We start from the raw sequence: 22,481 nt of genomic DNA, 5'->3' as shown, positions 1-22,481 counted from the left end.
GTGTGGCCTTATATCATTGATGTGTTAAGGGTTGTATATTTCATGATTGCATTATGACTATGTGTTCTCATGGATTTGAGACATGTATTTTCTCTTGATAGTCCTGAATATTCTCTACTATCCTTGACCTGTGATAACCAAACCTAACTGTGAAGGCTGAGGTAGTTGTTATTTATTCACCCAATCTCTTTACTATTACAACAGTCTCTTTTTCATTGCCCCTACACTTATTTATTGTTTCAAAAAGATATCTATATACCTCTTATTATAGTTACTCCTTTAATATGAAACCCTTCTTGATGTTTCATTGTACTTGCACTATAACTATGTAGATCACAAAACCAGCATCCTAAAGGATGTGATTCACATTCTTAACAAGTTGAATGTTATTGGCAACTTTCAAGTTCTTAATCACCAACAAAAGAGAATTATCAATTGAACATTCATACAGGGTTACGTTCAAATTATAAAGGATGTGAATCCATCCTTTAGCTGAGCATGATGATCAGTTTCCCTATCAGGACTTGTCCTTCATGATGTTGCCAATGTAGCAATGATAATCATACCTAGTTGTTTATGTTTTATGATCTTATTCTCATGATGGCTCATAGTCACTTGTTGATCATTGAGTACAGTTTTATTCATTGTTGTATGTGTTGTCATTGAATGGTAGTTTATACTGTCATTGAATGACAATATATGGGACCATGGATATAGTTGTACTCCATGTTTGATAGATGATTAGTGTCACCCTATGAGTGATGACTAGTATGTCGAGCTCAACCCTTGTGGGAACCTATTTCACCCCACAGACTTGATTTTCATAAAATGGAAACCTGTCTTATACCTGCATAGTGAACAAACAAGTTAAAAAAATAAAAATTTGATGAAGCTTCCGATGATTTGTTACTTTGATCTCTTTGATTCTCTTTCTTGATCTGATCTGATTTTTCTCCATTTATATTCTAATGTGTATTTGTATAAGTATATTAATAGAGGAACAAAGATCCTGAGCTCTAACACACATGTTCTTCACCCCTTGCAGGCACTCTAGGAGCACTAGGAGCATGAAGACACAATGATGCAGCTTCAACAAACCAACGGTTCATCATTCAAAGGAAATGACAGATCTTTCTCTCTCTCTTTTTTTCTATTTATATATGTGCATATCATTCTATTCGTTGCACCTTTTCAGCCATACCCATGACTTGTGTGGGTCCTTACACATTTATGTAAATGAAAAATATTCTTTCATATGCATCTTTTATGATGTACATTATTGAAATACATTGCATTTGAAAATAATTCTTCATTTCTATATTCAAATCTGATAAATGATGAAGTATAAAAAAAAAATTGTGTACCTTTCTTTCATTTGATGTGTAAGGTTGATCATAGGCCTATCAAATTTTGATGATTCAAAATTTAGATAACAGTAAAGATGAAACATTTGGAATCAAATAACTTAAGGTGGCTTCAATGGATGAATTGGATAGAGAAAATATGGGATGGAGATAGAGGATTGGAAGGTGTAGTATTATGATATGTAATACCCCTCTAGCACTCACATGATAAAGCAGGTATTATGACATTGATCCTACACTTAAACATGTAGAGGATGTAAGTATTGAAATGGCAATCAATGTAGATAAAGAAATTTGTGGTCGTTACAATGATAACATTTCTACTAATATAGTTAATTATTGATGGTTCCCTGAATATGTCTGTATGGACGATTAGATGGAAATGGGTGATATCACATCATTGGAGAATGCAATGTGATGTTAAAATCCCCTTTCCCTGAATTTAATATTTTGGTTTCTTATATGTATATGAGGATACCTAGGTATAATACAAAAATACTCTGATTGTGCTAATTAGGAGATGGCCATTTAATGATACTTTTCTATTGTTATAATGTGTTATTAAAAAGCGGATCATTCTAATCATGTTTATTATATGATCAACATTGGAAAATGAATTATGATCTAGGATAATGCCTTCTATGTCTCTTTTCCTGGTTATGTTTTTATGGATTTCTTTTGGCTTATGTGGCATGTCTCATGTCAGAGGTAGGCATACTCAATTGATTTATTGTTGTACGTAGGAAAATACAGTGATCAAAATAAATAAATCGAGATCAAAAGACCCACATACCAATGAGACTCTTGGTGCAAGTATATAAACTAATTGAACTAGTTTAACTTCCCAAGGGGTGCCCCATTGTTCTCTATCTCACAGGATCCCTAAAGCCAATGTTTTTCTCTTAGATCATTGAGCAAATGACTTAGGAATGACAACTCCAAGAACGAGTGATATTGTAATCTACATGCATGAATGAATTCTAAGATCTATATGATGTGTTAAAACTATGATGATTAAGTTAAGGTGAAGATAGTGATATAATAAAAGATTAACAAATTATCCTAACATGATATACTAGCTTAGCATGAATATTCTATGATATGGAAAATGCTTCTAAATGCTATGATGATGTTTTAACAAAGAGAGGCTAAAATGCTTAGTAAATTAGGCTATAATGTAGATGCATAAAAACTTAGAGATATGGATAATGAAGAATGAGAGATCTATTTATAGGGAAAATAGGGCAATGGATGGTTAAGAGTGAATAATCTTAACAAGGCTTAGGATTGGAAGTTAATTATTCTATGTTTACAATTCTCACCAATGAAATGGTGACAATTGTCAACAAAAGGTTGCTTGAGAGGAGATGAAAGAGGCATTAAATGCTTGAGAAGACATGAAGGTTACCTTAGGAGGTAAGGGTTAAGGTTAGGTTAGGGTTATCTAATGAATAAAGATTTTCTCCAAGGGTTATACTCTTGTGCAAGGGTCAAATGGATAACTATGGTCAAAGCCATAAGTGTTTGATGAGACCCTTGAGTCAAAATGATGGTTAAGCTAGAGGAAAGTATCTGACCAAAGGTCAAAGGTTACATAACCATAAATGGTTATGTAAGAGCCTTTAATGGTTTGGAAGACTTTAGAGGTTAACCATTTGAAGGCACAAAGCCTTTAATGGTTATTGCAGACTTAGGAGGCTTTGAGAGGTGACTTCCTTTTACTTAGGAATGTAACAATAATTAGGAGATGAATTAGACTAAATTGGAAGTGATTAGAAGAATCTGGAAGGGGTTTAGGAGGCAAGTGGGAGATGTAGGAAAATGCAAGTGGATGAGAGAAAAGGAATTTAATTAAAATAAAATTACTTTATTTCAACCAAAATAGATGCAACTTGCATAAATACAAGTGGGGGGATTTTATAAATAAATTAGATTTATTTATTTGCAAGGATCAAGTTAATTAAATGCAAATTTAATTAAAAAGGGAGAAAGGGGTTTTAATTAAATAAAGTGATTTATTTAATTAAAGGCTAGAAAAGGTTTATATGAATTTAATTAAATAAATTAAGTAATTTATTTAATTAAATAGATGAATGTGAAGAAACCAATTAAATATAATTTAATTAATAAGGGGATATGGTTAAAATAAATATTAAATATTTATTTAGGAAGGTGGTCAAATTTATACGTCTACATTTTGCGCCTCTTTGAAGTGATGTGTGTGCACATGTTGATTCAAAGAAAAATCGCTAGATATGCCACCAATTTTTTTTGATATGATGTTGTCGCCAAAGTTGTCGATATGATGCCCCATATGTAGATTTGATGAACGATATTGATGATGCCCCCTCAGGAGATGAATCAAGGATCTGGTGAAAATTTGTCAAGTTTATGATCGTTTTTGAATTAATTGCGATATGAGAATATTGACTGTGTTGGATGCACATTATTGATTCATCTCCCAAAAAAATATGATGTGGATAAGGTTAATAATAAAAAAGTTTGATTAAAATACATGCCCCACTTATTAACCTTTCGATTTACCATATTAAAATGTAAGAAGTGATTTTGACAAATCATTTGCACACTTGTCTTCTTGTGATTGTGACAATTGGAGCTCTGACCATGATGTCGATTCCATACTCTTCACACTGATTTGAGCACCTCAAGTGATACTGGAGACCGGCCGCATATGGCCCACCAGTAAATGGCCATAATCCCTCTTTGTTTTTTTATTAATTTCATTGATTTTTGTCACGTTTTTAATTTTTGGGTCAGAATTTGCCGGTTTAGCGCACAGGGTAGGTCCTTTAGCGCATACGATAGGAAGTTTAGCACGTAGAAAACCCTAGGTTGGTTTTAGCATCTAAGTGTCAAATAGTAGCGCAGTCAAGGGGTAGGTTAGCACATAGGGTGATTTTAGCACATAGGGTTCATAAAGTAGCGCAAAGGGTATGCCAGGTAGCACGTAGGATAGCTTTAGCGCATCTGGTAAACAAGGTAGCATGACTAGTATGACAGTTAGTGCATAGGATAAAAAAGCATGTTGGGTAAACAAGGTAGCGCATTGACGTCTTGTTGTAGCGTGTGATAACAAGATAACGCATAAGGTATTCTTTATAGTGCATACATGAAGAATATTAGCGCATACATGGAAGCTTAGCGCGTTGAATCCTTGATTTAGTGCGTAGGGCAAAAAGTTGGAAAAAAGGGTGTTTTGAAAAATGCATCATGAGTCAAATTGATTGGATAGGTTGCGTAGATGTCGATATGGGTTCGTCGATTGTCTGATATGGTTCATGATCCGATGTGAGTCCTATTTTGTTATGAAGTGCGATTCTGATATGTTGTTGGATTGTGATATGAGTTTGTGGTCAATATGGATCTTGTTTCGATATGGGTCTTGTTGTCGATATGGATCTTGTTTTGATATGGGTCTTGTTGTCGATATGGATCTGATTTCATTATGGGCCTTGTTGTCAATATGGATCTGATTTCATTATGGGTCTTGATTTTGTTATGGGTCTTGAGTTGATATGGATCTTGATTTTTATATGGGTCTTGATTTCAATATGGATCTGATTTCATTATGAGTCTTGATTTTGATATGGGTCTTGTTGTCGATATGGATCTACTTTCGTTATGGTTCAAGTTGCTGATATGGATCTGATTTTGTTATGAGTCGTGAGTTAATATGGGTCCTGGTTTTTGTTATAAATCTTGATTTTGTTATGAGTCATGATTTTGATATGGGTTTTGATTGATTGAATGAGTCCTGATATGATGTAGTCATATGGTTCACTGATTGATGCGGATATGTTTCTGGTTTTTTTTATATACTTCACATTTTCAAGTTGATTTGCTTTTGATTTTTGATAGGTTTTATTGAATCGAGAACTGATGATGGATATGTGTTGATTTGCAGGAAGAGCTTGGTGTACTATAGTCTTGGGAGAAATTCCCGAAGCCATGGATACTCATCTCACACTTGTCATGGGCTGACAGAGATGTGATTAAGAGATGTGGGTTATCATCCTTACTAGACATGCCCTGGTATATAATTAATTGGGGGTTACTAACAGCATTGGCAAAGAGGTGGCACAACGATACGAACACCTTTCATTTGGTGACCGGTGAGATGATAGTTGCACTAGAGGACTATTATCAGATTCTATGAATTCCTGTGGTTGGGGATTTGTTACCCTATGAGAATATCAAGGAGGGTGGCACAAAAACTCTCCATCGTTTTCTAGGATGATCACATTAGGGGCTACGACATCCCATGGCAGGAGTTTTTGGATTTGGGTTATGCTTCGTGGTCGTCAATATTAGCAGGTTTCATTGTTGGTTTCCTGTGTCCCGACCATAGGTTGAAGGGACTAGCCGTTGGATGGTGATTGGTTCTAGAGGATATGGTGATGCAGGGATGCAGGTTGGCATGGGGGTCTTGTATGTTGGCCCACCTATACCGAGAGCTCCACCAGGTAGTGTATCTGGGATACACTAGTCTATTAGCCAGGGTGATGTTATTATAGGTGTGGGCCTGGGAGCATATACTAGTGTTGAGACCACTTGCAGATAGGGATAGGCCAGTCGGTCAAGCATATGCATATGGTTATATAGGTGTAGTTGTCCAACGTAAGCTGGGAAAACTAGAGCACTAGTCAGGGCTTTGGATGGCATTTATATGGTCGCCTGGAGACCATGTATGGATTGTGAGGTGTGGGTGGAGGATGGACTAGAGATGCCCTATGTATATATGTTGAGGTACCTAATTGGGCAGATGCCCTTTATCATTGAGCGATTTTTGCATAGTTGCATTCATCAACAGTATGGTAGACAACAGAAGATACCAAAGGGAGCTTGTTTGTATGCTCGCCAATGATAGGATGTGTCGGAGTGGGGGCCTAACCTAGATAGTGGAAAAGTCATGGATGAGTACATGACCTTGGCAAGACAAATCTGGGATTATGGGGTTGGAGTAGTGGATGATAGGATGACATAGGGGTTCTTAGCCTACTTCATGGCACATGCAGTGGCATGCATATCTGATCTGATAGAGTTGTTGCCAGCTTTTCATGATGATGAGGAGGAGTAGCCACAGAGGCAAGGGGGTCCTAGATGAAGAGAGGGGGATGAGGGAAAGGAGGGAGGAGATGGAGGTGGAAGCGATGGTGGGGGAGATGGAGGTGGAGGGGGTGGTGGAGGTGATAGAGGTGGGGATGGCAGAGGTGGAGGTGGTAGAGGTGGAGATGGTAGAGGTGGAGGTGATAGAGGTGGAGATGGTAGAGGTGGTCTCATGCTTGGTGCAGGTGGGCTGGTAGGATAGGTACGATGTTAGCTATTGTGGGAGGGATAGAGGATGTAGGAGACCTTCCTAGGGGAGTAAATCTGACATTCTACCTCCACTAGCACCTCAGACAGGGATAGGTGCAATTAGGACCATGACATAGGTACCTTTTAAGATCACAGTGTCGACCTACTAGCAGGATGCTCAAATTAGGGTGCTACAGGTCTCGGTGTAGGAGTTACAGGCATAGGTATTAGCACAATAGCGACAAATTACACAGTCGCAGGTAGAGAGGGATATAGTAGTAGAGCATCAGGGTCGAGCAGAGGCCCTTGCTGATAGGTTAGAGAGATCCATGGTTGGTGCCCTGCTCTGGGACACACTGAGGGAGATACAGGTTTCAGCCAAGGAGGCCAAATATTATAGGCATTTGTATGAGGATATGGTCCCTCCAGATCATAGAGCTCCTAGCTATGTTACAGTGGCATCCACTCGATCTAGTCATAGTCATACGAGGACATAAAACAGAGGTGTTACGAGGCCAGCATGACGTGATCCATCTAGTGGAGATCCGGGAGCTGGGACATCTACTGCTAGACCGTTTGCCTCCGAAGATAGTCATACCTAAGAGATTTGTCATGTTGTATTTATCACTTTTTTGTATTGATAGACATGATACTCATTGTACATTTGGATAGTTTTTTGAGATATATGATATATTGCATTGATTTTCTCTTATCCATATGTGATGTGTTACTAATGATGATATGGTTTATGATGCACATTTATTTGATATGATGATACTATGAGGATGATTAGATGCTTAGATAATAATGATGTTCTTGATCTCTCAATGTTGATTTGTATGATGATGTAAATGCATGGTTTGTGATGAATAGTTGTTTGTGATATGCATTGCTGTGTTTACTTTTATATAAGATGGGATGTTACCTGAACGTTTATGATTGTGAGATGTATCTTGAAAATGAGATGTAAATGATAATGATAATGATATGAGACTAATGCAAAAATGATATGTAACTATATGATCACTTTAATTCTGTCATTGTCATTCCTGTTTAGTCACTTATTTGTTCTCTTTTTGTCTTTTTATATGTTTAAATTTAATACAAGCATCATGGTATAACTGAACCATAATGACCTGAGTATAACTTACATGATTTTTGATATCGCAAGATGACACAAGCGTCGAGGTATAATTGAACCAAGATGACCTGAGTGTTCTTTGCGTAAAACAGACAAGAGTTAACCATTTTTATGTACAAAATGGAAAATGTCTTCAATAATATGTTTCTAATAATGTCTCGAGATAAATTTGCACCATACGAATGATCGCCTCATAGACAAAAAACCAAAGAAAAATATCAGATTCCTTCATTGCTTCTCTAGCTTAGTGCATCCTTGAGTAGCTCAGGAGATTTAATGATTCAGAAATCAAGATACAAATAGTCAAGACTTGATACCAAAATGTAAAAAAATCACAATTCAGAATATATCATCCATTGTGTGTGTGTTGAAGTTGTATTTGGATAATGATCATGTTTTCTAGTCCGATGAGTAGTTTTGACATTGGTTTCCTTAGTATGTTGCAATCCTTGTTTGTTGTTTGAATGCTAAAGTGAGATGAATGTTGCCCCTAGTTATGGACACTTGTCGATATGGATATATACATTGATCACCAAGCATGGTGGGATATGATATGAATAATTTTTTAGAGAATCAAAGACAATGACTACGCTAAGTATGTCTGGGATAATGTTGCATGTATAATTGTTCGGCGATGGCTATGGGCTTAGATCAGATAGATCAAAAAATATGATGTGAGTACCAATAGACAGAGGAGTTGTTCTCTCACAAATAGCACCTATCACCAAGTTTTCACCACTTGTTTTTATTGCACTTTTTGATTTGTTTTTCATTTTTTTGCATTTTTCTGATTTTGTGATTTTTTTTTGTGTCACAAAATGCCTGTTTGCCAGGTTTTCACCATAGTGACGTTCTTTTATACTGTTTGATTTTTTTTCTTTTTTGCTTGATCTATGAATTGGATGGCTCAAGTTTATAATTTCTTCAGATGGATGTTGTTTGTTGGTTTGTCGAGCACATCCCCTTCTAAATTTGACAACTGATATGCTCTTGATCCATAGGCTGATATGGTGACAAAGGATCCCAACCAATTAGGTTCAAATTTCCCCTTCTTTTCTTAATCTTGCTGATTTATGGGATTTTCTTTTAGGATGAGATCACCGACTTTGAAATCCCTTGGGATGACTTTGTGATTATAGCTTCTACACATTCATTGTTGATATGCCTTGAGATGGTTATAGCACATTGTCATTTTTCATCAAGAAGCTCTAGCTCCTGCAACCTGTTCACTCGATATTCCTCATCTGGTATGAGGCCCTTCAAAGATACTTAGAGAGATAGGACTTCTACCTTGGGAGGTATAATTTCTTCTGAACCATACACCAATGAATATGGTGTAGCTCTTGTAGGTGTGCAGATACTCATTTTGTAGGCCCAAAGTGTCGGATTGAGTTGTACATGCTAATCCTTCCAGCATCATTTATTGTTTTATTGAGGATCTTTAGGATTTTTTTATTTGATACTTCTTCTTGGCCATTCCCCTGTGGGTAGTATGGTGTGGAAAAAAGATTTCAGATTTTGAATCATTCGCATAGCTCTCATACTTCTTAATTCTTGAAAGGACGTTCGTTATCTGTGATGATGGAACTAGGAATGTCATATCAGCAAATGAGATAGTTGAGGATGAATGATGAGATCTACTTTCTAGTCATGGTGGTCATTGGGACTACTTTGATATACTTGGTGAAGTACTTTGTGGTGGTGATAATGAACTTATTCCCATTTGAAGAGGAAGGATGAATCTTTCCTACTAGATCAAGTCCCCATTGACAGAAAGGCCAAGATGTGGTGAATGGTTACAGCTCCTGTGTTGGTGCATGTATGAGGTTACCATTAATTTGGCATTTAGGATATTTCCTAGAAAATTGATAGGACTCTCTATTTGGAGGAACTGATAATGTGTTGCATTGATATTTTGTCATTATTATCAACACTAGTTGTTTTGGCTGCTTTATCGGTATCCTTCTAGTCTCGATAAGTTTCTTGGTTTCTGGTTGGATTAGATCATGATGATCTGGTATGATCCAGTATGTTTTGGCTTTTGGAATTGGCTTATTCATGCTACTCAGATTAATGTTCAGTCAGTTGGTTTTGATCTGGTGATCGAATTTTATCCTATATGGTGGCAAGCTTGGTTTGTTGTTTTGGTGAGGGTTTCACTAGCAGAGCTTTGTTGAAGATCTTTGATGTTATGCATAAGTGGTGCTAGTGTAGCTTCTAGTAGAGATTTAGGATGTTGATGGTGATCATGTTCAAGACTTGGCTGATTGGGATAATTGCTTTAGCATGTGTGGAACTAAATTGGGTCCCAGTTTATCTAGGTTATGGACCGGCTTAATGTAATGTGTTGATTGGACTTCTCGATGTGTTTCTAGGATTTCTTATGGGTTGGATATTATTGCTTTCGTCTCAAGCTGACATGTTTTGTAATTATGTAATTTATTTATTGTCTAGTGGTCGACCTTATTGTTTGTGGTCGAGGGTTTGTATATATATGATGTAAGATCTCATTGTAGATCATGGGAATATATGTGTAAGGGATATTGATGAATAGGAGTGAATAATGTAATAATCATTCATGCAGAGGATTTGGTCGATCATTGGTGATAGAGTTGGGTTTATGTAAGAGGATTAAGTCATCTGGTATTGAGCTTAACTGGAATTGTATTCAAGCATAGGAGATGCTATCACTGCAGTTCATTCCTTCTTCCGGATTGTAGTCTGGATTATTATGTAGTCAGTGAGACTCCTTTTGTAATGAGTAGTGTTCTCTAGGCTATTGGCCTTCCTGCAAGTGCAGGCCCCTCATTTGTAATCACATACTTACTATAGAAGTATTATCTGCCTGTGTGTAGGCTTCCCACCATGGTTTTTCCCTTTACTGGGTTTTCCACGTACAAATCTTGGTGTCATGTGGATGGTATTTATTCTCTGATTATTACTTGTGCTTAATTGGTATATCTTGTATCTCGGTATTTGGTTTATGCATTCCAGTATTGATCTTTTGGGTTCTGGTATTAAAGTTTTAATTGCTTAAGGTTCTAGTAATCTGGTGACAACTGATTCACCCCCCCCTCTTAGTTGTCTTACGGTTATTTGAACTGTCTAACAATTGGTATCAAGTATAACTTTTTAAAGGAGAAGGTGGAAGAAAATGAGGTTAGACTAGTTTATGTGAACACTATAGAGCAAATTGCAAACATTTTCACTAAACCTTTGCCTAAAGAATCATTTGAGTACCTCAAAGACAGATTAGGGGTTTTTGACCCTCCGACAGAGAACTGATTGATGCTATTTGGCATCAATCCAGTATGCATTATCATAGATATTATTTATTTCAGATTGATGTGGGGATGTTACTACTTAGGGGGAGTAGTTAGCCTTGTGATTCAGTTGTTTTTGTTTTTTCTTTGATATTTTTGTCAGATTTATGGCATTGATGTCAAAGGGGGAGAGATATTCATGTGAAAAACTTAAGGGATATATACATTAGGGGGAGAAATTTACAGAACTTAATTGTGATATCATTTACAAGGAGAGTATGGATTGAAACTTCATTGCTATATCTTTGTGTGGGAGATTTGTTTGGCATTTCTTGGTACATGGATATTTTTCACATCTAGTGTTGCCATCAATGCCAAAGTGGGAGATTGTTGGCCATTTGGAGGAATTGATTATGTGTTGCATTGATGTTTTGTCATTGATGTCAACACTATTTATTTTGGCTACTTTATCGGTATCCTTATGGTCCTAGTAAGTTGCTTGGTTTTTGGTTGGATTATATCATGATGATCCGGTATGCTCCAGTATGTTTTGGCTTTTGGAATTGGCTTATTCATGCTGCTCAGATTCATGTTTAGTTAGTTGGTTTTGATCTGGTGATCGGATGCTATCCTATATGCTGGCAAGCTTGGTTTGTTGGTCCGGTGAGGGTTTCACCAACAGAGCTTTGTTGAAGATCTTTGATGTTATGCATAAGTGTTTTGGTGAAACTTCTAGTAAAGATTTGGGATGTTGATGGTGATCATGTTCGAGACTTGATTGATTGGGATCATTTCTTTAGCGTGTGTGGACCTAGATTGGGTCTCGGTTTATCTAGGTTATGGACTGGCTTAATGTAATGTGTTGATTGGACTTCTCGATGTGTTTCTAAGATGTCATATGGGTTGGATATTATTTGTTTGGTCTCAAGCCGACCTATTTTGTAATTATGTAATTGCCTTATTGTCTGGTGGTCAACCTTATTGTTTGTGGTCAAGGGCTTGTATATATGATGTAAGATCTCATTGTAGATCATGGGAATATATGTGTAATGGATATGGATGAATAGGAGCGAATAATGTAATAATCATTCATGCAGAGGATTTGGTTGATCATTGGTGATCAAGTTGACTTTATGTAAGAAGATTAAGTCCTCTGATATTGAGCTTAACTAGAACTGTATTTAGGCATAGGAGATGCTATCATTGCAATTCATTCCTTCTTCCGGATTGTAGTCTAGATTATTATATAGTCAATGGTAAGCCCCTCATTTACAATCACATACTTACTACAAAAGTATTATCTGACTATGGGTAGGCTTCCCACCATGGTTTTTCCCTTTACCAGGTTTCCCACGTACAAATCTTGGTGTCATGTGGATGGTATTTATTCTTTGATTATTGTTTGTGCTTAATTGGTATATATTCTATTTTGGTATTTGGTTTATGCATTCTAGTATTGATCTTTTGGGTTCCGATATTAAAGTTTTAATTTCTTAAGGTTTCGGTAATCTGGTGATAATTGATTCACCCCCCCCTCTTAGTTGTCTTCCAATTATTTGAATTGTATAACACTCTCTTTCCATTTTCAGCCAGTAATATCCCATTCTCAAAAGTTTCTTAGCAAGAGTACGACCAGTTGAATGCATACCACCAATACCTTTATGAAGCTCATGTAAGGCAAAGTTAGATTTGCTATGATCGAAGCATCGAAGAAGAGTACCATCTAGACCTCGATGGTAAAGTGTGTCAGCGGTTAAGGTATAGCAGGTGGCTTGTTAGATGAAGCTTTGTTTTTGGTTGTGAGATAGGTCGGGTGAAAGATTATTATTTTTGAGATAGTCATATATCTTCTCATATAAAGGGGAATCAGAACCGGTCAGGACACAGATGACTTGGGATGTGGAATTTTCATAGGATGGGAAAAGCAATTGCTCCACTAGGATTCATAATGATTTTGTTTATCTGGTATTTGTAGAAGTGAGGTGATAGTGGCCATTGCATCGGCAGCTCTATTGTCTGATCTTGGAATTTTCTCAAAGATGATGTGCACAAAGTACTTTTTGAAGTCATCCACCATTCTCTTGTAAGGCATTAGCTTATCATCTTTCGTCTGATAGTCATCATTGATCTGGTTGATAACTAATTGACAATCCCCATATACTCTTAATTATGTGATTCTCCATTCTACAGCCACCTTGATTCTGGTTACCAAGGATTCATATTCAACAATGTTGTTGGTGCATGGAAACATAAATCTGTAAGATTTTGGAATTGTGTGCCCTTCTCGACTGATGAACGGGATGTTGGTACCTGATTCATGTTGTGTATAGGCTCCATCAAAGTATAGGGTCCATTTCTTGGGTGTGATAGTGAGCACATCCATATCTGGAAATTACACTTGCAGTGGGTGTTGGTCTGGTAGTGTTGATCTGTAATTTCTTGTCCTTTGATAGCTCTTTGTTCTGTGTATTGAATCTCGAACTCACTTAGGATCATGACCCACTTAGCCAATCTTCCTATGAGAGAAGCCTTGCTGAGTAGATACTTGAGAGGATTGATTTTTTCTACCAACTTGGTTGTGTGAGTTAGCATATAGTAGCAGAACTTTTGAGAAGCAAACACCACCACTAAGCAAGCCTTTTCAATGAATGTATAATTGAGTTCATATCTGTTCAAAGTCATGTTGATGTAATAGATTTCTCTCTCTTTTCCTACTGGATCTTCTTGTGCTAGTAGTGCCCCCAATGATACTTATGTTGTTGATATATATAGAGAATCAGTGGCTTACCTGCTATCAGTGGTACCAAAACTAGTGGATTCATTAGAAATTGTTTGAGTTGGTGGAATGATTATGCACATTTATCTTCCCATCTGAAAGGTATATTCTTATGAAGTAGATGATTGAATGGAAGACATTTATCTACTAACTAAGTGATGAATCATCTAATGGATTGTAGCCTACCCTGTAGAGATCGTAGCTAGATGATGAATCATCTGATGGATCGTAGCTCGATCTACTTTGATGCATTTTCTAATACAATGTAACTCAAAAGTTTGCCGTATGTGATCCCAAAGAGACATTTCTTAAGGTTTAATCTAACATTGAATTTCTCCAATCATTGAAAGATTTTATCTAGTATGCCCAGGTGTTCTGCTCTGGTGAATGATTTAGCTAGTAAATCATCCACATAACTCTCCATCAAAGTATACATCATGTCATTGAAGATTGTTGTCATGTCTCTTTGATAAGTTGCACCAACATTTTTCAAGCCAAAAGGCATGATGTTCTAGCAATATGTTCCCCATGAATAGGTGATTGTAGTTTTATCTTGATCCTCTAGGGATATCTTGATTTGGTTATAGCCAGAGAAGCCATCCATGAGAGATAGTATTGTGTGCCCTATTGTTAGATCAATAATAGTGTCGATGCTTGGTAAAGAAAAGTCATCCTTTGGACATGCCTTATTTGGGTCCCTGAAGTCTATGCAAATCCTTATGCTTTTATCTGGTTTGGAAACTAGTACAATATTTGAGATCCATTTGGCATAGTCTATAGGTCAGATGAATCTGACATCTAATAACTTTTTTAGTTCTGCTTTGACTAATAATGCCACATGTGGATTCATCTTCCTTAATTTTTGCTTAACAGGTTTAGCTCTAAGAGAAATGGATAAGTGATGCATGATTAGATTCAGATCTACCCATGGCATGTCAGTATAAGACCAAGAAAAATTGATTTGCTTATCCTTGATGAATTTGATAAAATCTGGTTGTTCTTTTTCTATGAGTGATTCTGCCAAATGTATGGTTTTGACTTCTACTTCAATGCTGATATATATTGATTGAGTTGGCTCAATCAAGATTGGTGACCTTTCCTGGTAATGTTCAGGAAGAGTGTCAAGTCTCCCATCTTAAGGTGCCTCCAAAAGGTTTTCACCTTCAGATACGTCTTTTATTTTTACTTTTTTGTTATCTAATACTTTCATTAACTGGTTTTCACCATTAGATCCATTGTTTATTTCATTTTTGCTACTGAGAGACTTGGCACTCCCCTAATTGCAGATATCATTATGTTGTTCACTGGTGGAGCATGTTTCTAGGTTGACTAAGCACAAGTATCCGACAATTGATTCATTGTTCGGTAGTATTGGTATATCATAAAGTTTGGGTTCTTCCCAGTCTATGAGATCGGGATATATGAGTGGTAGGGAGTCATTTGGCAGGTTAAGATCAATTGGTGTAAGTGTCATGATAGAGACGTCATCATAGTTGTTTGGGATATTGATGAGGTCTATGATATTCTCAAGGTTTTGATGATATTCTCTTCGACATTGCCTTGTTCGTATTGTCGATGCTCGTTCTCACTAGCCTCATAGATATGTTGTGGTCCGAATTCAAATGGTCAAGATCTTGAGCCTTGTCCCTCATGAGAAATGGGTGTATATGTGTGGATTGTATCCACCTCAATATCTTCAGTAACATCAGAACAACCATCCCACTCATATATATTGCAATCAGTTTCAGAATCACTGTCCCAAGTTACCTCATTGAATCTGACAGGTATATTGTATGGTGAGAAAAGATCAATGATAATTGACACAAGTTTAGTAGCTTGTTATGATTTGGGATTAGTGCTTTCTTGTACTCTTTGAATTTGTCCATACACTATTTCCTTTCTGTGAGTACCAATTTCTTTAGGTTGTAGCTCAACCTTGGTTTGATCAGATTCTTGTACATGATGTACTTTCTTATAAGAAGCTTCCACCTTTTGAATAATGAGTTCTTCTTGTTGTTTCTCATCTACTTCATGAGTTTTCTCCTTCCTTTTCTTTTCTTCTGCTTGGTTTAGTTTTTCTTACCATGAGTCTTCATTATGTTTTTTCTTTTCCTTCCATTGAGGTTTTTGATGGTGATTTTGCTTTTGCATAGGCAGAATATGTTGCTCATACCCAAGTCTTGTTTTGTCTTTTGCAAATTGTGAATAAAGTTGTATGGGTTCTATGATGCCTTCTTGGTGCTTTCCAATAGGTCCTTTTCCTTTGTATCCCATTTGTTGCATGATCTGAAACCCATTTCCATATTGTTCTGTGCATACGGTTGCTTCTATGGTAGCAACTCTAATTTCTTCTTCATCCTTGTATAGCCAGCTAAGGATGTCTTTATCTTCTGATTCTTTAGCCAGTGTGCCCATTTGGATAAATTTACCATCAAACTTGGTGATGGTTTGTGTTGTCTGATGTGGAAGGTTGTCCATAAGACCTTGGTGAAGTTGGTAATTTAGATAGACACAAGGGTTCAAAGAGTACTCCCCCATGTCTTGGTCCTTTATTTTTCATCTTTTGCTTGAAGTTCATGGATAGAGACTTGAGTTCTTCTTGATGGTTGGATGTTGAGGAAGCTTGGGCCTCCTTGTTGTGTAGAACCAAGCTATCTTGAGCTGCCCCCATAGCATTGCAATACTGGAAAGGGTTATTATCTTCAGATATTGAAATTTCCTGACCATTGTAGGGGAACTTGATACATTGATGGTATGTGGAAGGCATTGCTTGCATTTCATGGATCCATGGATGACCTAATAGTATATTGTATGTCAAGTCTATGTCCAAGACTTCGCACATGGTGTCTCTTTGTACAGGACCTACCTAAATGGGTAGTATTACAATTCCTTCGAATGATCTTTCTTCATCATCATAGGCTTTGATAGTGATTTTCTTTTGGGGATCAATAGCCTACTTAGAGAATACCAATGCATGGATAATATTTAGAGTACATATATTGAGCCCAAATCCTCCATCTATTGATACTCTTTTTACCCGATGTTTATAGATTAAGACCTCGATATGTAGTGGGGTATTATGTGGATGATTTAAGGTGACATCATCATGTTCAGAAAAATATATGTTATGTGGCACGATCATATGGGCCACCATGGCTTGGAATCGATCAATAGCCAGATCATTTGGAATGGTTGTTTCAATAAGATATTGCCCCAAGATATCCTTGTGTTTTGGTGAAATTTTGAGCAACTCAAGTATTGATACCTGAGCGGGTGTTCTTTGTAGTTGGTCGACCATGTTATATTGAGTCCGGGGGAGAGTTGTTGATGTTAATGTGTTCCCTTTCAAGACATATTTTTGCGCTCTTGTTATCACATTTATATTGGCACATGTTGATATGTGATTGATGGTGTTTTTATATATGTGATTAATATGATCTCCTTTGGTGTTGTTTGACGTTGAAGCTCTTCCCTTGTCGTAATTAGGAAGAGGATTTTTGAAAGCTTCATGGTCACCATTGGTTTTATGACCATCGACCATTAAGTCACCCTTGTCTATCATGTCTTGAACTATGTTCTTCAACTTCATGCAATCATTTATGTTATGTCCCTTGTTTCAATGATAATCACAATAATGTGAGTCATTCCACCATGGTGGTTTGACTTGGGGTTCAAAGTTCCTTGTGGCTGGCAATGTGATGATCTTATTTTTCAATAGCTCTCGAAATGTTGATTCTAAGGTTTGTCCTAATGGCATGTATATTCGTTGATATGGGAAAGTATTAGTGTTACCTCTTTGGTTTGTGTTGTTCCCTTGGTTGTTGTTGTTGTTGCCTTGGTGATTCTTATTGTTGTTTGACGTTGAAGCTCCTTGGTTGGCATTTCATGGATAAGTGTTAGTGCCTTGATTAGCACTTTTTTTTATCATTATTGGATGGTGGGTTTCCTGATAAAGTCAACACTGGTTGTTTAGACTTTACATTGTTGGCATCGATTACCCCATCATTAACAATATTTTTGTTCCTTGTCCAAAATCTAGACTTGTATGAATTGTTGTTATTGTTTTGATTGTTAAAGGTGTTATTGTTTGATGAACTAACACCTTCTTTAAATAACTTCAAGGTTCCTTTCTTGCTGGAAGCTTCCTCTACTTGGATACCATTTTCTATTAATTTTGCAAAAGATGGTATACATTGTAATTTGAGATGATAACTCATTTCACTATTCAGATTGTCTATGAAGATTTCCATCTTTTCCTTTTCAAACACATCTCATGGATACCTTGCAACCATGCATCTCCATCATTGTATAAATACCATGAATGTTTCATTGTTCTTTGTTTCGTATTACACACATCAAGCATGGTGATTGCATGTTGGATGTTATAGGAGTATTGTGTTATGAATTTATTTACCAACTCATCAAATGATCTAATGGGAGGTGTGAGTTTTGATGACCAATCCATTGTTTACCCTCCCAAACTTCTTGGGAATAATCTCATTAAGTATGTGTCATTGTGAGAAAACTCCAAGATCATGGGAAAAAATTCCCGAATGTGATCATGGGGATCACTCTTACCATTGTATTTGTCATACTTTAGTATATCTGAATTTGGGGGAAAAGGTACCATGTTCAATCTCCTATCAAAAGGATAAGGACAAATGTCTTCTAATGAGTATCTTATCGTGGTTCCTTGTTGCATGTCCTGCATTTTTCTTTGAAGTGGTTGGAGTTGTTGTGTAAGAGCGGCTAGGGGTGCATTTGTCCTTTGATGGGGAGCTTCCCCCCATTCATTAAGATTGTCTCGACTGTGGGTATTGTCTTGTTCATGAGTGTTATTTTTTTCATGGGTGTGATCTCGGTTGCATATATTTTCTTGATTCTGTGTTTCCTCTTCTCTCAGTTGTTCTTGATAAGCATAGTTTCTCGCCCTCATTCTTGAAATTCTCTCATCTATATTCCTTAAGTTTTCTGTGTCAAAATCCTCAAGAATATTTACTCCTTTGCTAGTTAGCATGAGTAGATATTTTTTCGCATCCGCTTCTATAAGTCTTTCTATGAGTTTTTGGAAAGCCGCATTCTCTTGACATTCTTGGAGAAGCTTGTGAGTGATCTTTGTTTCTCCCATATTTTTATATTCATCAAAAGGATTGGAAAGTCTACGACTCATACTTGATTCTAGTTGTGATTCCTTCTTTTTCTTTCTTTGAGATCGAATGACAGCGGGCATTAATATATCTTTATCGTATTGAATTATTATTCTTCTATTAGGGTTCTTGGTGGAGTTGGTGGCTCAAGTCAAGCTTCATTGTAAGTGATAAGAAACTTTGGAAATAAGGCGGGATTAATCCTTCCTCAACTATTAAGGTGTTGGTTGAATGTTGCTTTCTGAATGTAAGCCCTAATTTTCAAAGGTTATTTGTCAAATTTGTTGGTTTTTCCTTGGATATACAACCGCATATGATGCAACAATGTGTGATGTGATGTAAAGAGTTGATGATTGATACAGAGAAATTTACTCCTTTTGATAACTGACTTAGAACTAGGTTGTCTCTTCTTCAGCTTAATCTTTTGATGAAGATGACTTCTTCTCAAAATATGGGGAGTGGTCATACACAAATGATCAATGTTGATGTTGATTTTGGATATGGATACTTCATTTTGGAAACTCAAGTTTACTTGTCAAGTAGAAGTTTAGTTTGATTCACTTCTATGGAAAAGTGTGCCAAATTATTTGAGTCAAGTTTCATGATCTAGAAACTTAATTTGACAACTTGAGGATCCAACTAGGTATTGGTTTGATAGGATTCATTGGATGGTGGAGCCTTTGATCACTTTTTTGATACTCCTCAATTTTGTTGGATGAAATTTGATCTCAAGATAGCTGAAGATTTGATATCTCTTTCTAAGGGTGCTTAGTTGGATTCAGAAATTTATCACTTATGATCCCTTTTTGAAATTCCATTATTGGATTTATCAGAGGACCTAAAAGTGTATCTGAAACTGTTGATGAAAATTTCACAAGGTGATTGGTTTTCTCTCCGTTTCTCGCTATTTTTGACCATGCGCTAGAACACAGACCTGATGCACTAAAGGATGCTCCCAAAGCACTACACAATGGTCCAAATGCACTATGCTACCTCTCAAATGCACCATTTTATATTGTTTGATAACACAATGGTTGAATTGTTTATGCACTAATATGTCCCTCTCAGGAGCTAATGTTTGGTAAAAATGCGCTATAATATACTTCAGATGCGCCAGGCTAATGCTCCTATGTGCTACAATGATGTTGACAAGTGTTATCTAAGTTTTTACTAGTATGATACTGATCATGCACTAATATGAGTGATGAAAGTGCTAACTATTGGTTGGAGTGGGCTATCGGATGGTTGAGATGCACTAGGATGTTGCTCCTATGCGCTAACTATTGGTTGGAATGCATTATCAGATGGTTGATATATGCTAGGATGTTGCTCCTACGCACTAACTATCCTGAGAACATTGTTTTGATGTTTTCATTGAGATGTTGAGAAATGAATTTTGTGACTTGATGGATGATTTTCTAAAAAATGACTTGAAAACACAGCAGATAGAAGTGATAACAGATTGTCTATGATAAACAAATAGTGTATGTTCTTTTGAAGATGTTTTCAAATCCTTGATATTTTCACTGGTTTGGATTACAAAAAGACAGACCAAGAAGACTCTTTATTCAAGGGTCATTGACAATATCATAGCCCACTAGTCTCGATACTTTGTCAGCTCAAACAGCCTTGTCACCCCTAGGGGGTGCCAGTTTTTTTGCCTTTTAACATAAATTAACCCAAAGTAAATTGCTTCATAGTTGGGTAGTTATCTTGGGAGATATATGGTGAGTGATCTTGGGGGTAGATTCTTCCCCACCCTTGCACTATGATTTTTCCAATGTTTGGTAACTGACTCGACTCAAAGCTTCTACTTCTATGGTGTTTAATAAGGCTTTCGTTTGGTCTTCAGCAATAAACTCCCTCAAGAGGCTTCCCAACCTTTAGAACAAAGGCTTTACGTATCTTAAAGATACTAGGGGAAGAATAATCACTGAGAAAAACCATTAGAGGGGATTGTCATCAGCCTCCACATTTGATTATAGTGGGTTGGAACACTTGGTGATAAAGTCATTTCCCACTTAGGTCGTTCCCCTCTCATCGACCTTAATGGTGCCTTAAGGGAAACTTAGGAGGGCAGGCCTTCTAAAAGGTGTTAATGCATGGAATTTAAAGAAAGCAGAAAATAGATGGTTCTAGATTTTTTATCAACTATTGAAGGTGAGAGCATATACCTATTGTTAGACAGCTCAAATAACCAGAAGACAACTAAGAGTGAAGGGTGAATCAGTTGTCATAGATTACCAGAACATTTAGCAATTAAAACTTTAATATCGAAACCCAAAACATTAATACCTAAATTCTTAAACCAAATACTGGAATAACAGTTAAACCAATTAAGCATAAATAATAATTAGAGAATAAATACCATCCACATGACACCAAGATTTATATGTGGAAAAACTGGTAAAGAGAAAAACCACGATGGGAAGCCTACCCACAGTCAGATAATACTTCTGCAGTAAGTATGTGAATTACAATTCAGGGGCCTGCACTTGCAGGAAGGCCAACAGCTTACAGTGCACTGCTCATCACAAAAGGAGTCTCATTGACTACATAGAAATCCATACTACAATCCGGAAGAATGAATGAACTGCAAAGATAACATCTCCTATGCCTGAGTACAGCTTTGGTTAAGCTCAATACCGGAGGACTAAATCCTCTTATATACACCCAATTCGATCTCCAATGATCAACCAAATCCTCTGCCTGAATGATATTACATTATTCGCACATTACATATCCATATCCCATTTCTTGACGATATCCCTATGATGATCTACAATGAGATCTTACATCATATGTACAAACCCTCGACCATAAACAATCAAGTCGGCCACCAGACACTAAACTAATTACATAATTACAAAAAATGTCATCCTTAGACCAAACAAATAATATCCAACTCATAAGACATCTTGGAAACACATTGAGAGGTCTAATCCACATGTTACATTAAGTAGATCCATAACCTAGATCAACCAGGACCCAATATAGGTCCACACACTAAAGAAATGATCCCAATCCACCAAGTCTCAAACATGATCACCATTAGCTTCCTGAATCCATACCAGAAGCTACACCAACACCACTTATATAATTCATCAAAGATCTTCATCAAAAGCTCTGCCAGTGAAACCCTCGCTGAAACCACAAACCATGCTTCCAAGAAAGAAAGATAGCATCTGATCACCAAACCAAAACCAACTGACTAAATATGAAAATGAGTAAGCCAATTCCATAACCAAACCATACTGAAGCATACCAGATCATCTGAGATCCAAACCAACCAAAAACCATTCAACCTACCAGGATCAAAAGGGTGTCAGTAAAGCATCCAAAACAACTAGTGTTGACATCAATGACAAAACATCAATGCAACATATAATCAATTCCTTCAAATGGCCAACAATCTCCCCCTTTGGCATTGATGGCAACACTGGATGTGAAAAAAATCTAAGTACCAAGAAATGC

This window comes from Cryptomeria japonica, chromosome 10 (genome assembly GCF_030272615.1).
Source record: "Cryptomeria japonica chromosome 10, Sugi_1.0, whole genome shotgun sequence".
NCBI lineage: Eukaryota > Viridiplantae > Streptophyta > Pinopsida > Cupressales > Cupressaceae > Cryptomeria > Cryptomeria japonica.
The sequence above is the reverse complement of the archived record's forward strand: the minus strand, read 5'-3'. Positions refer to the sequence as shown.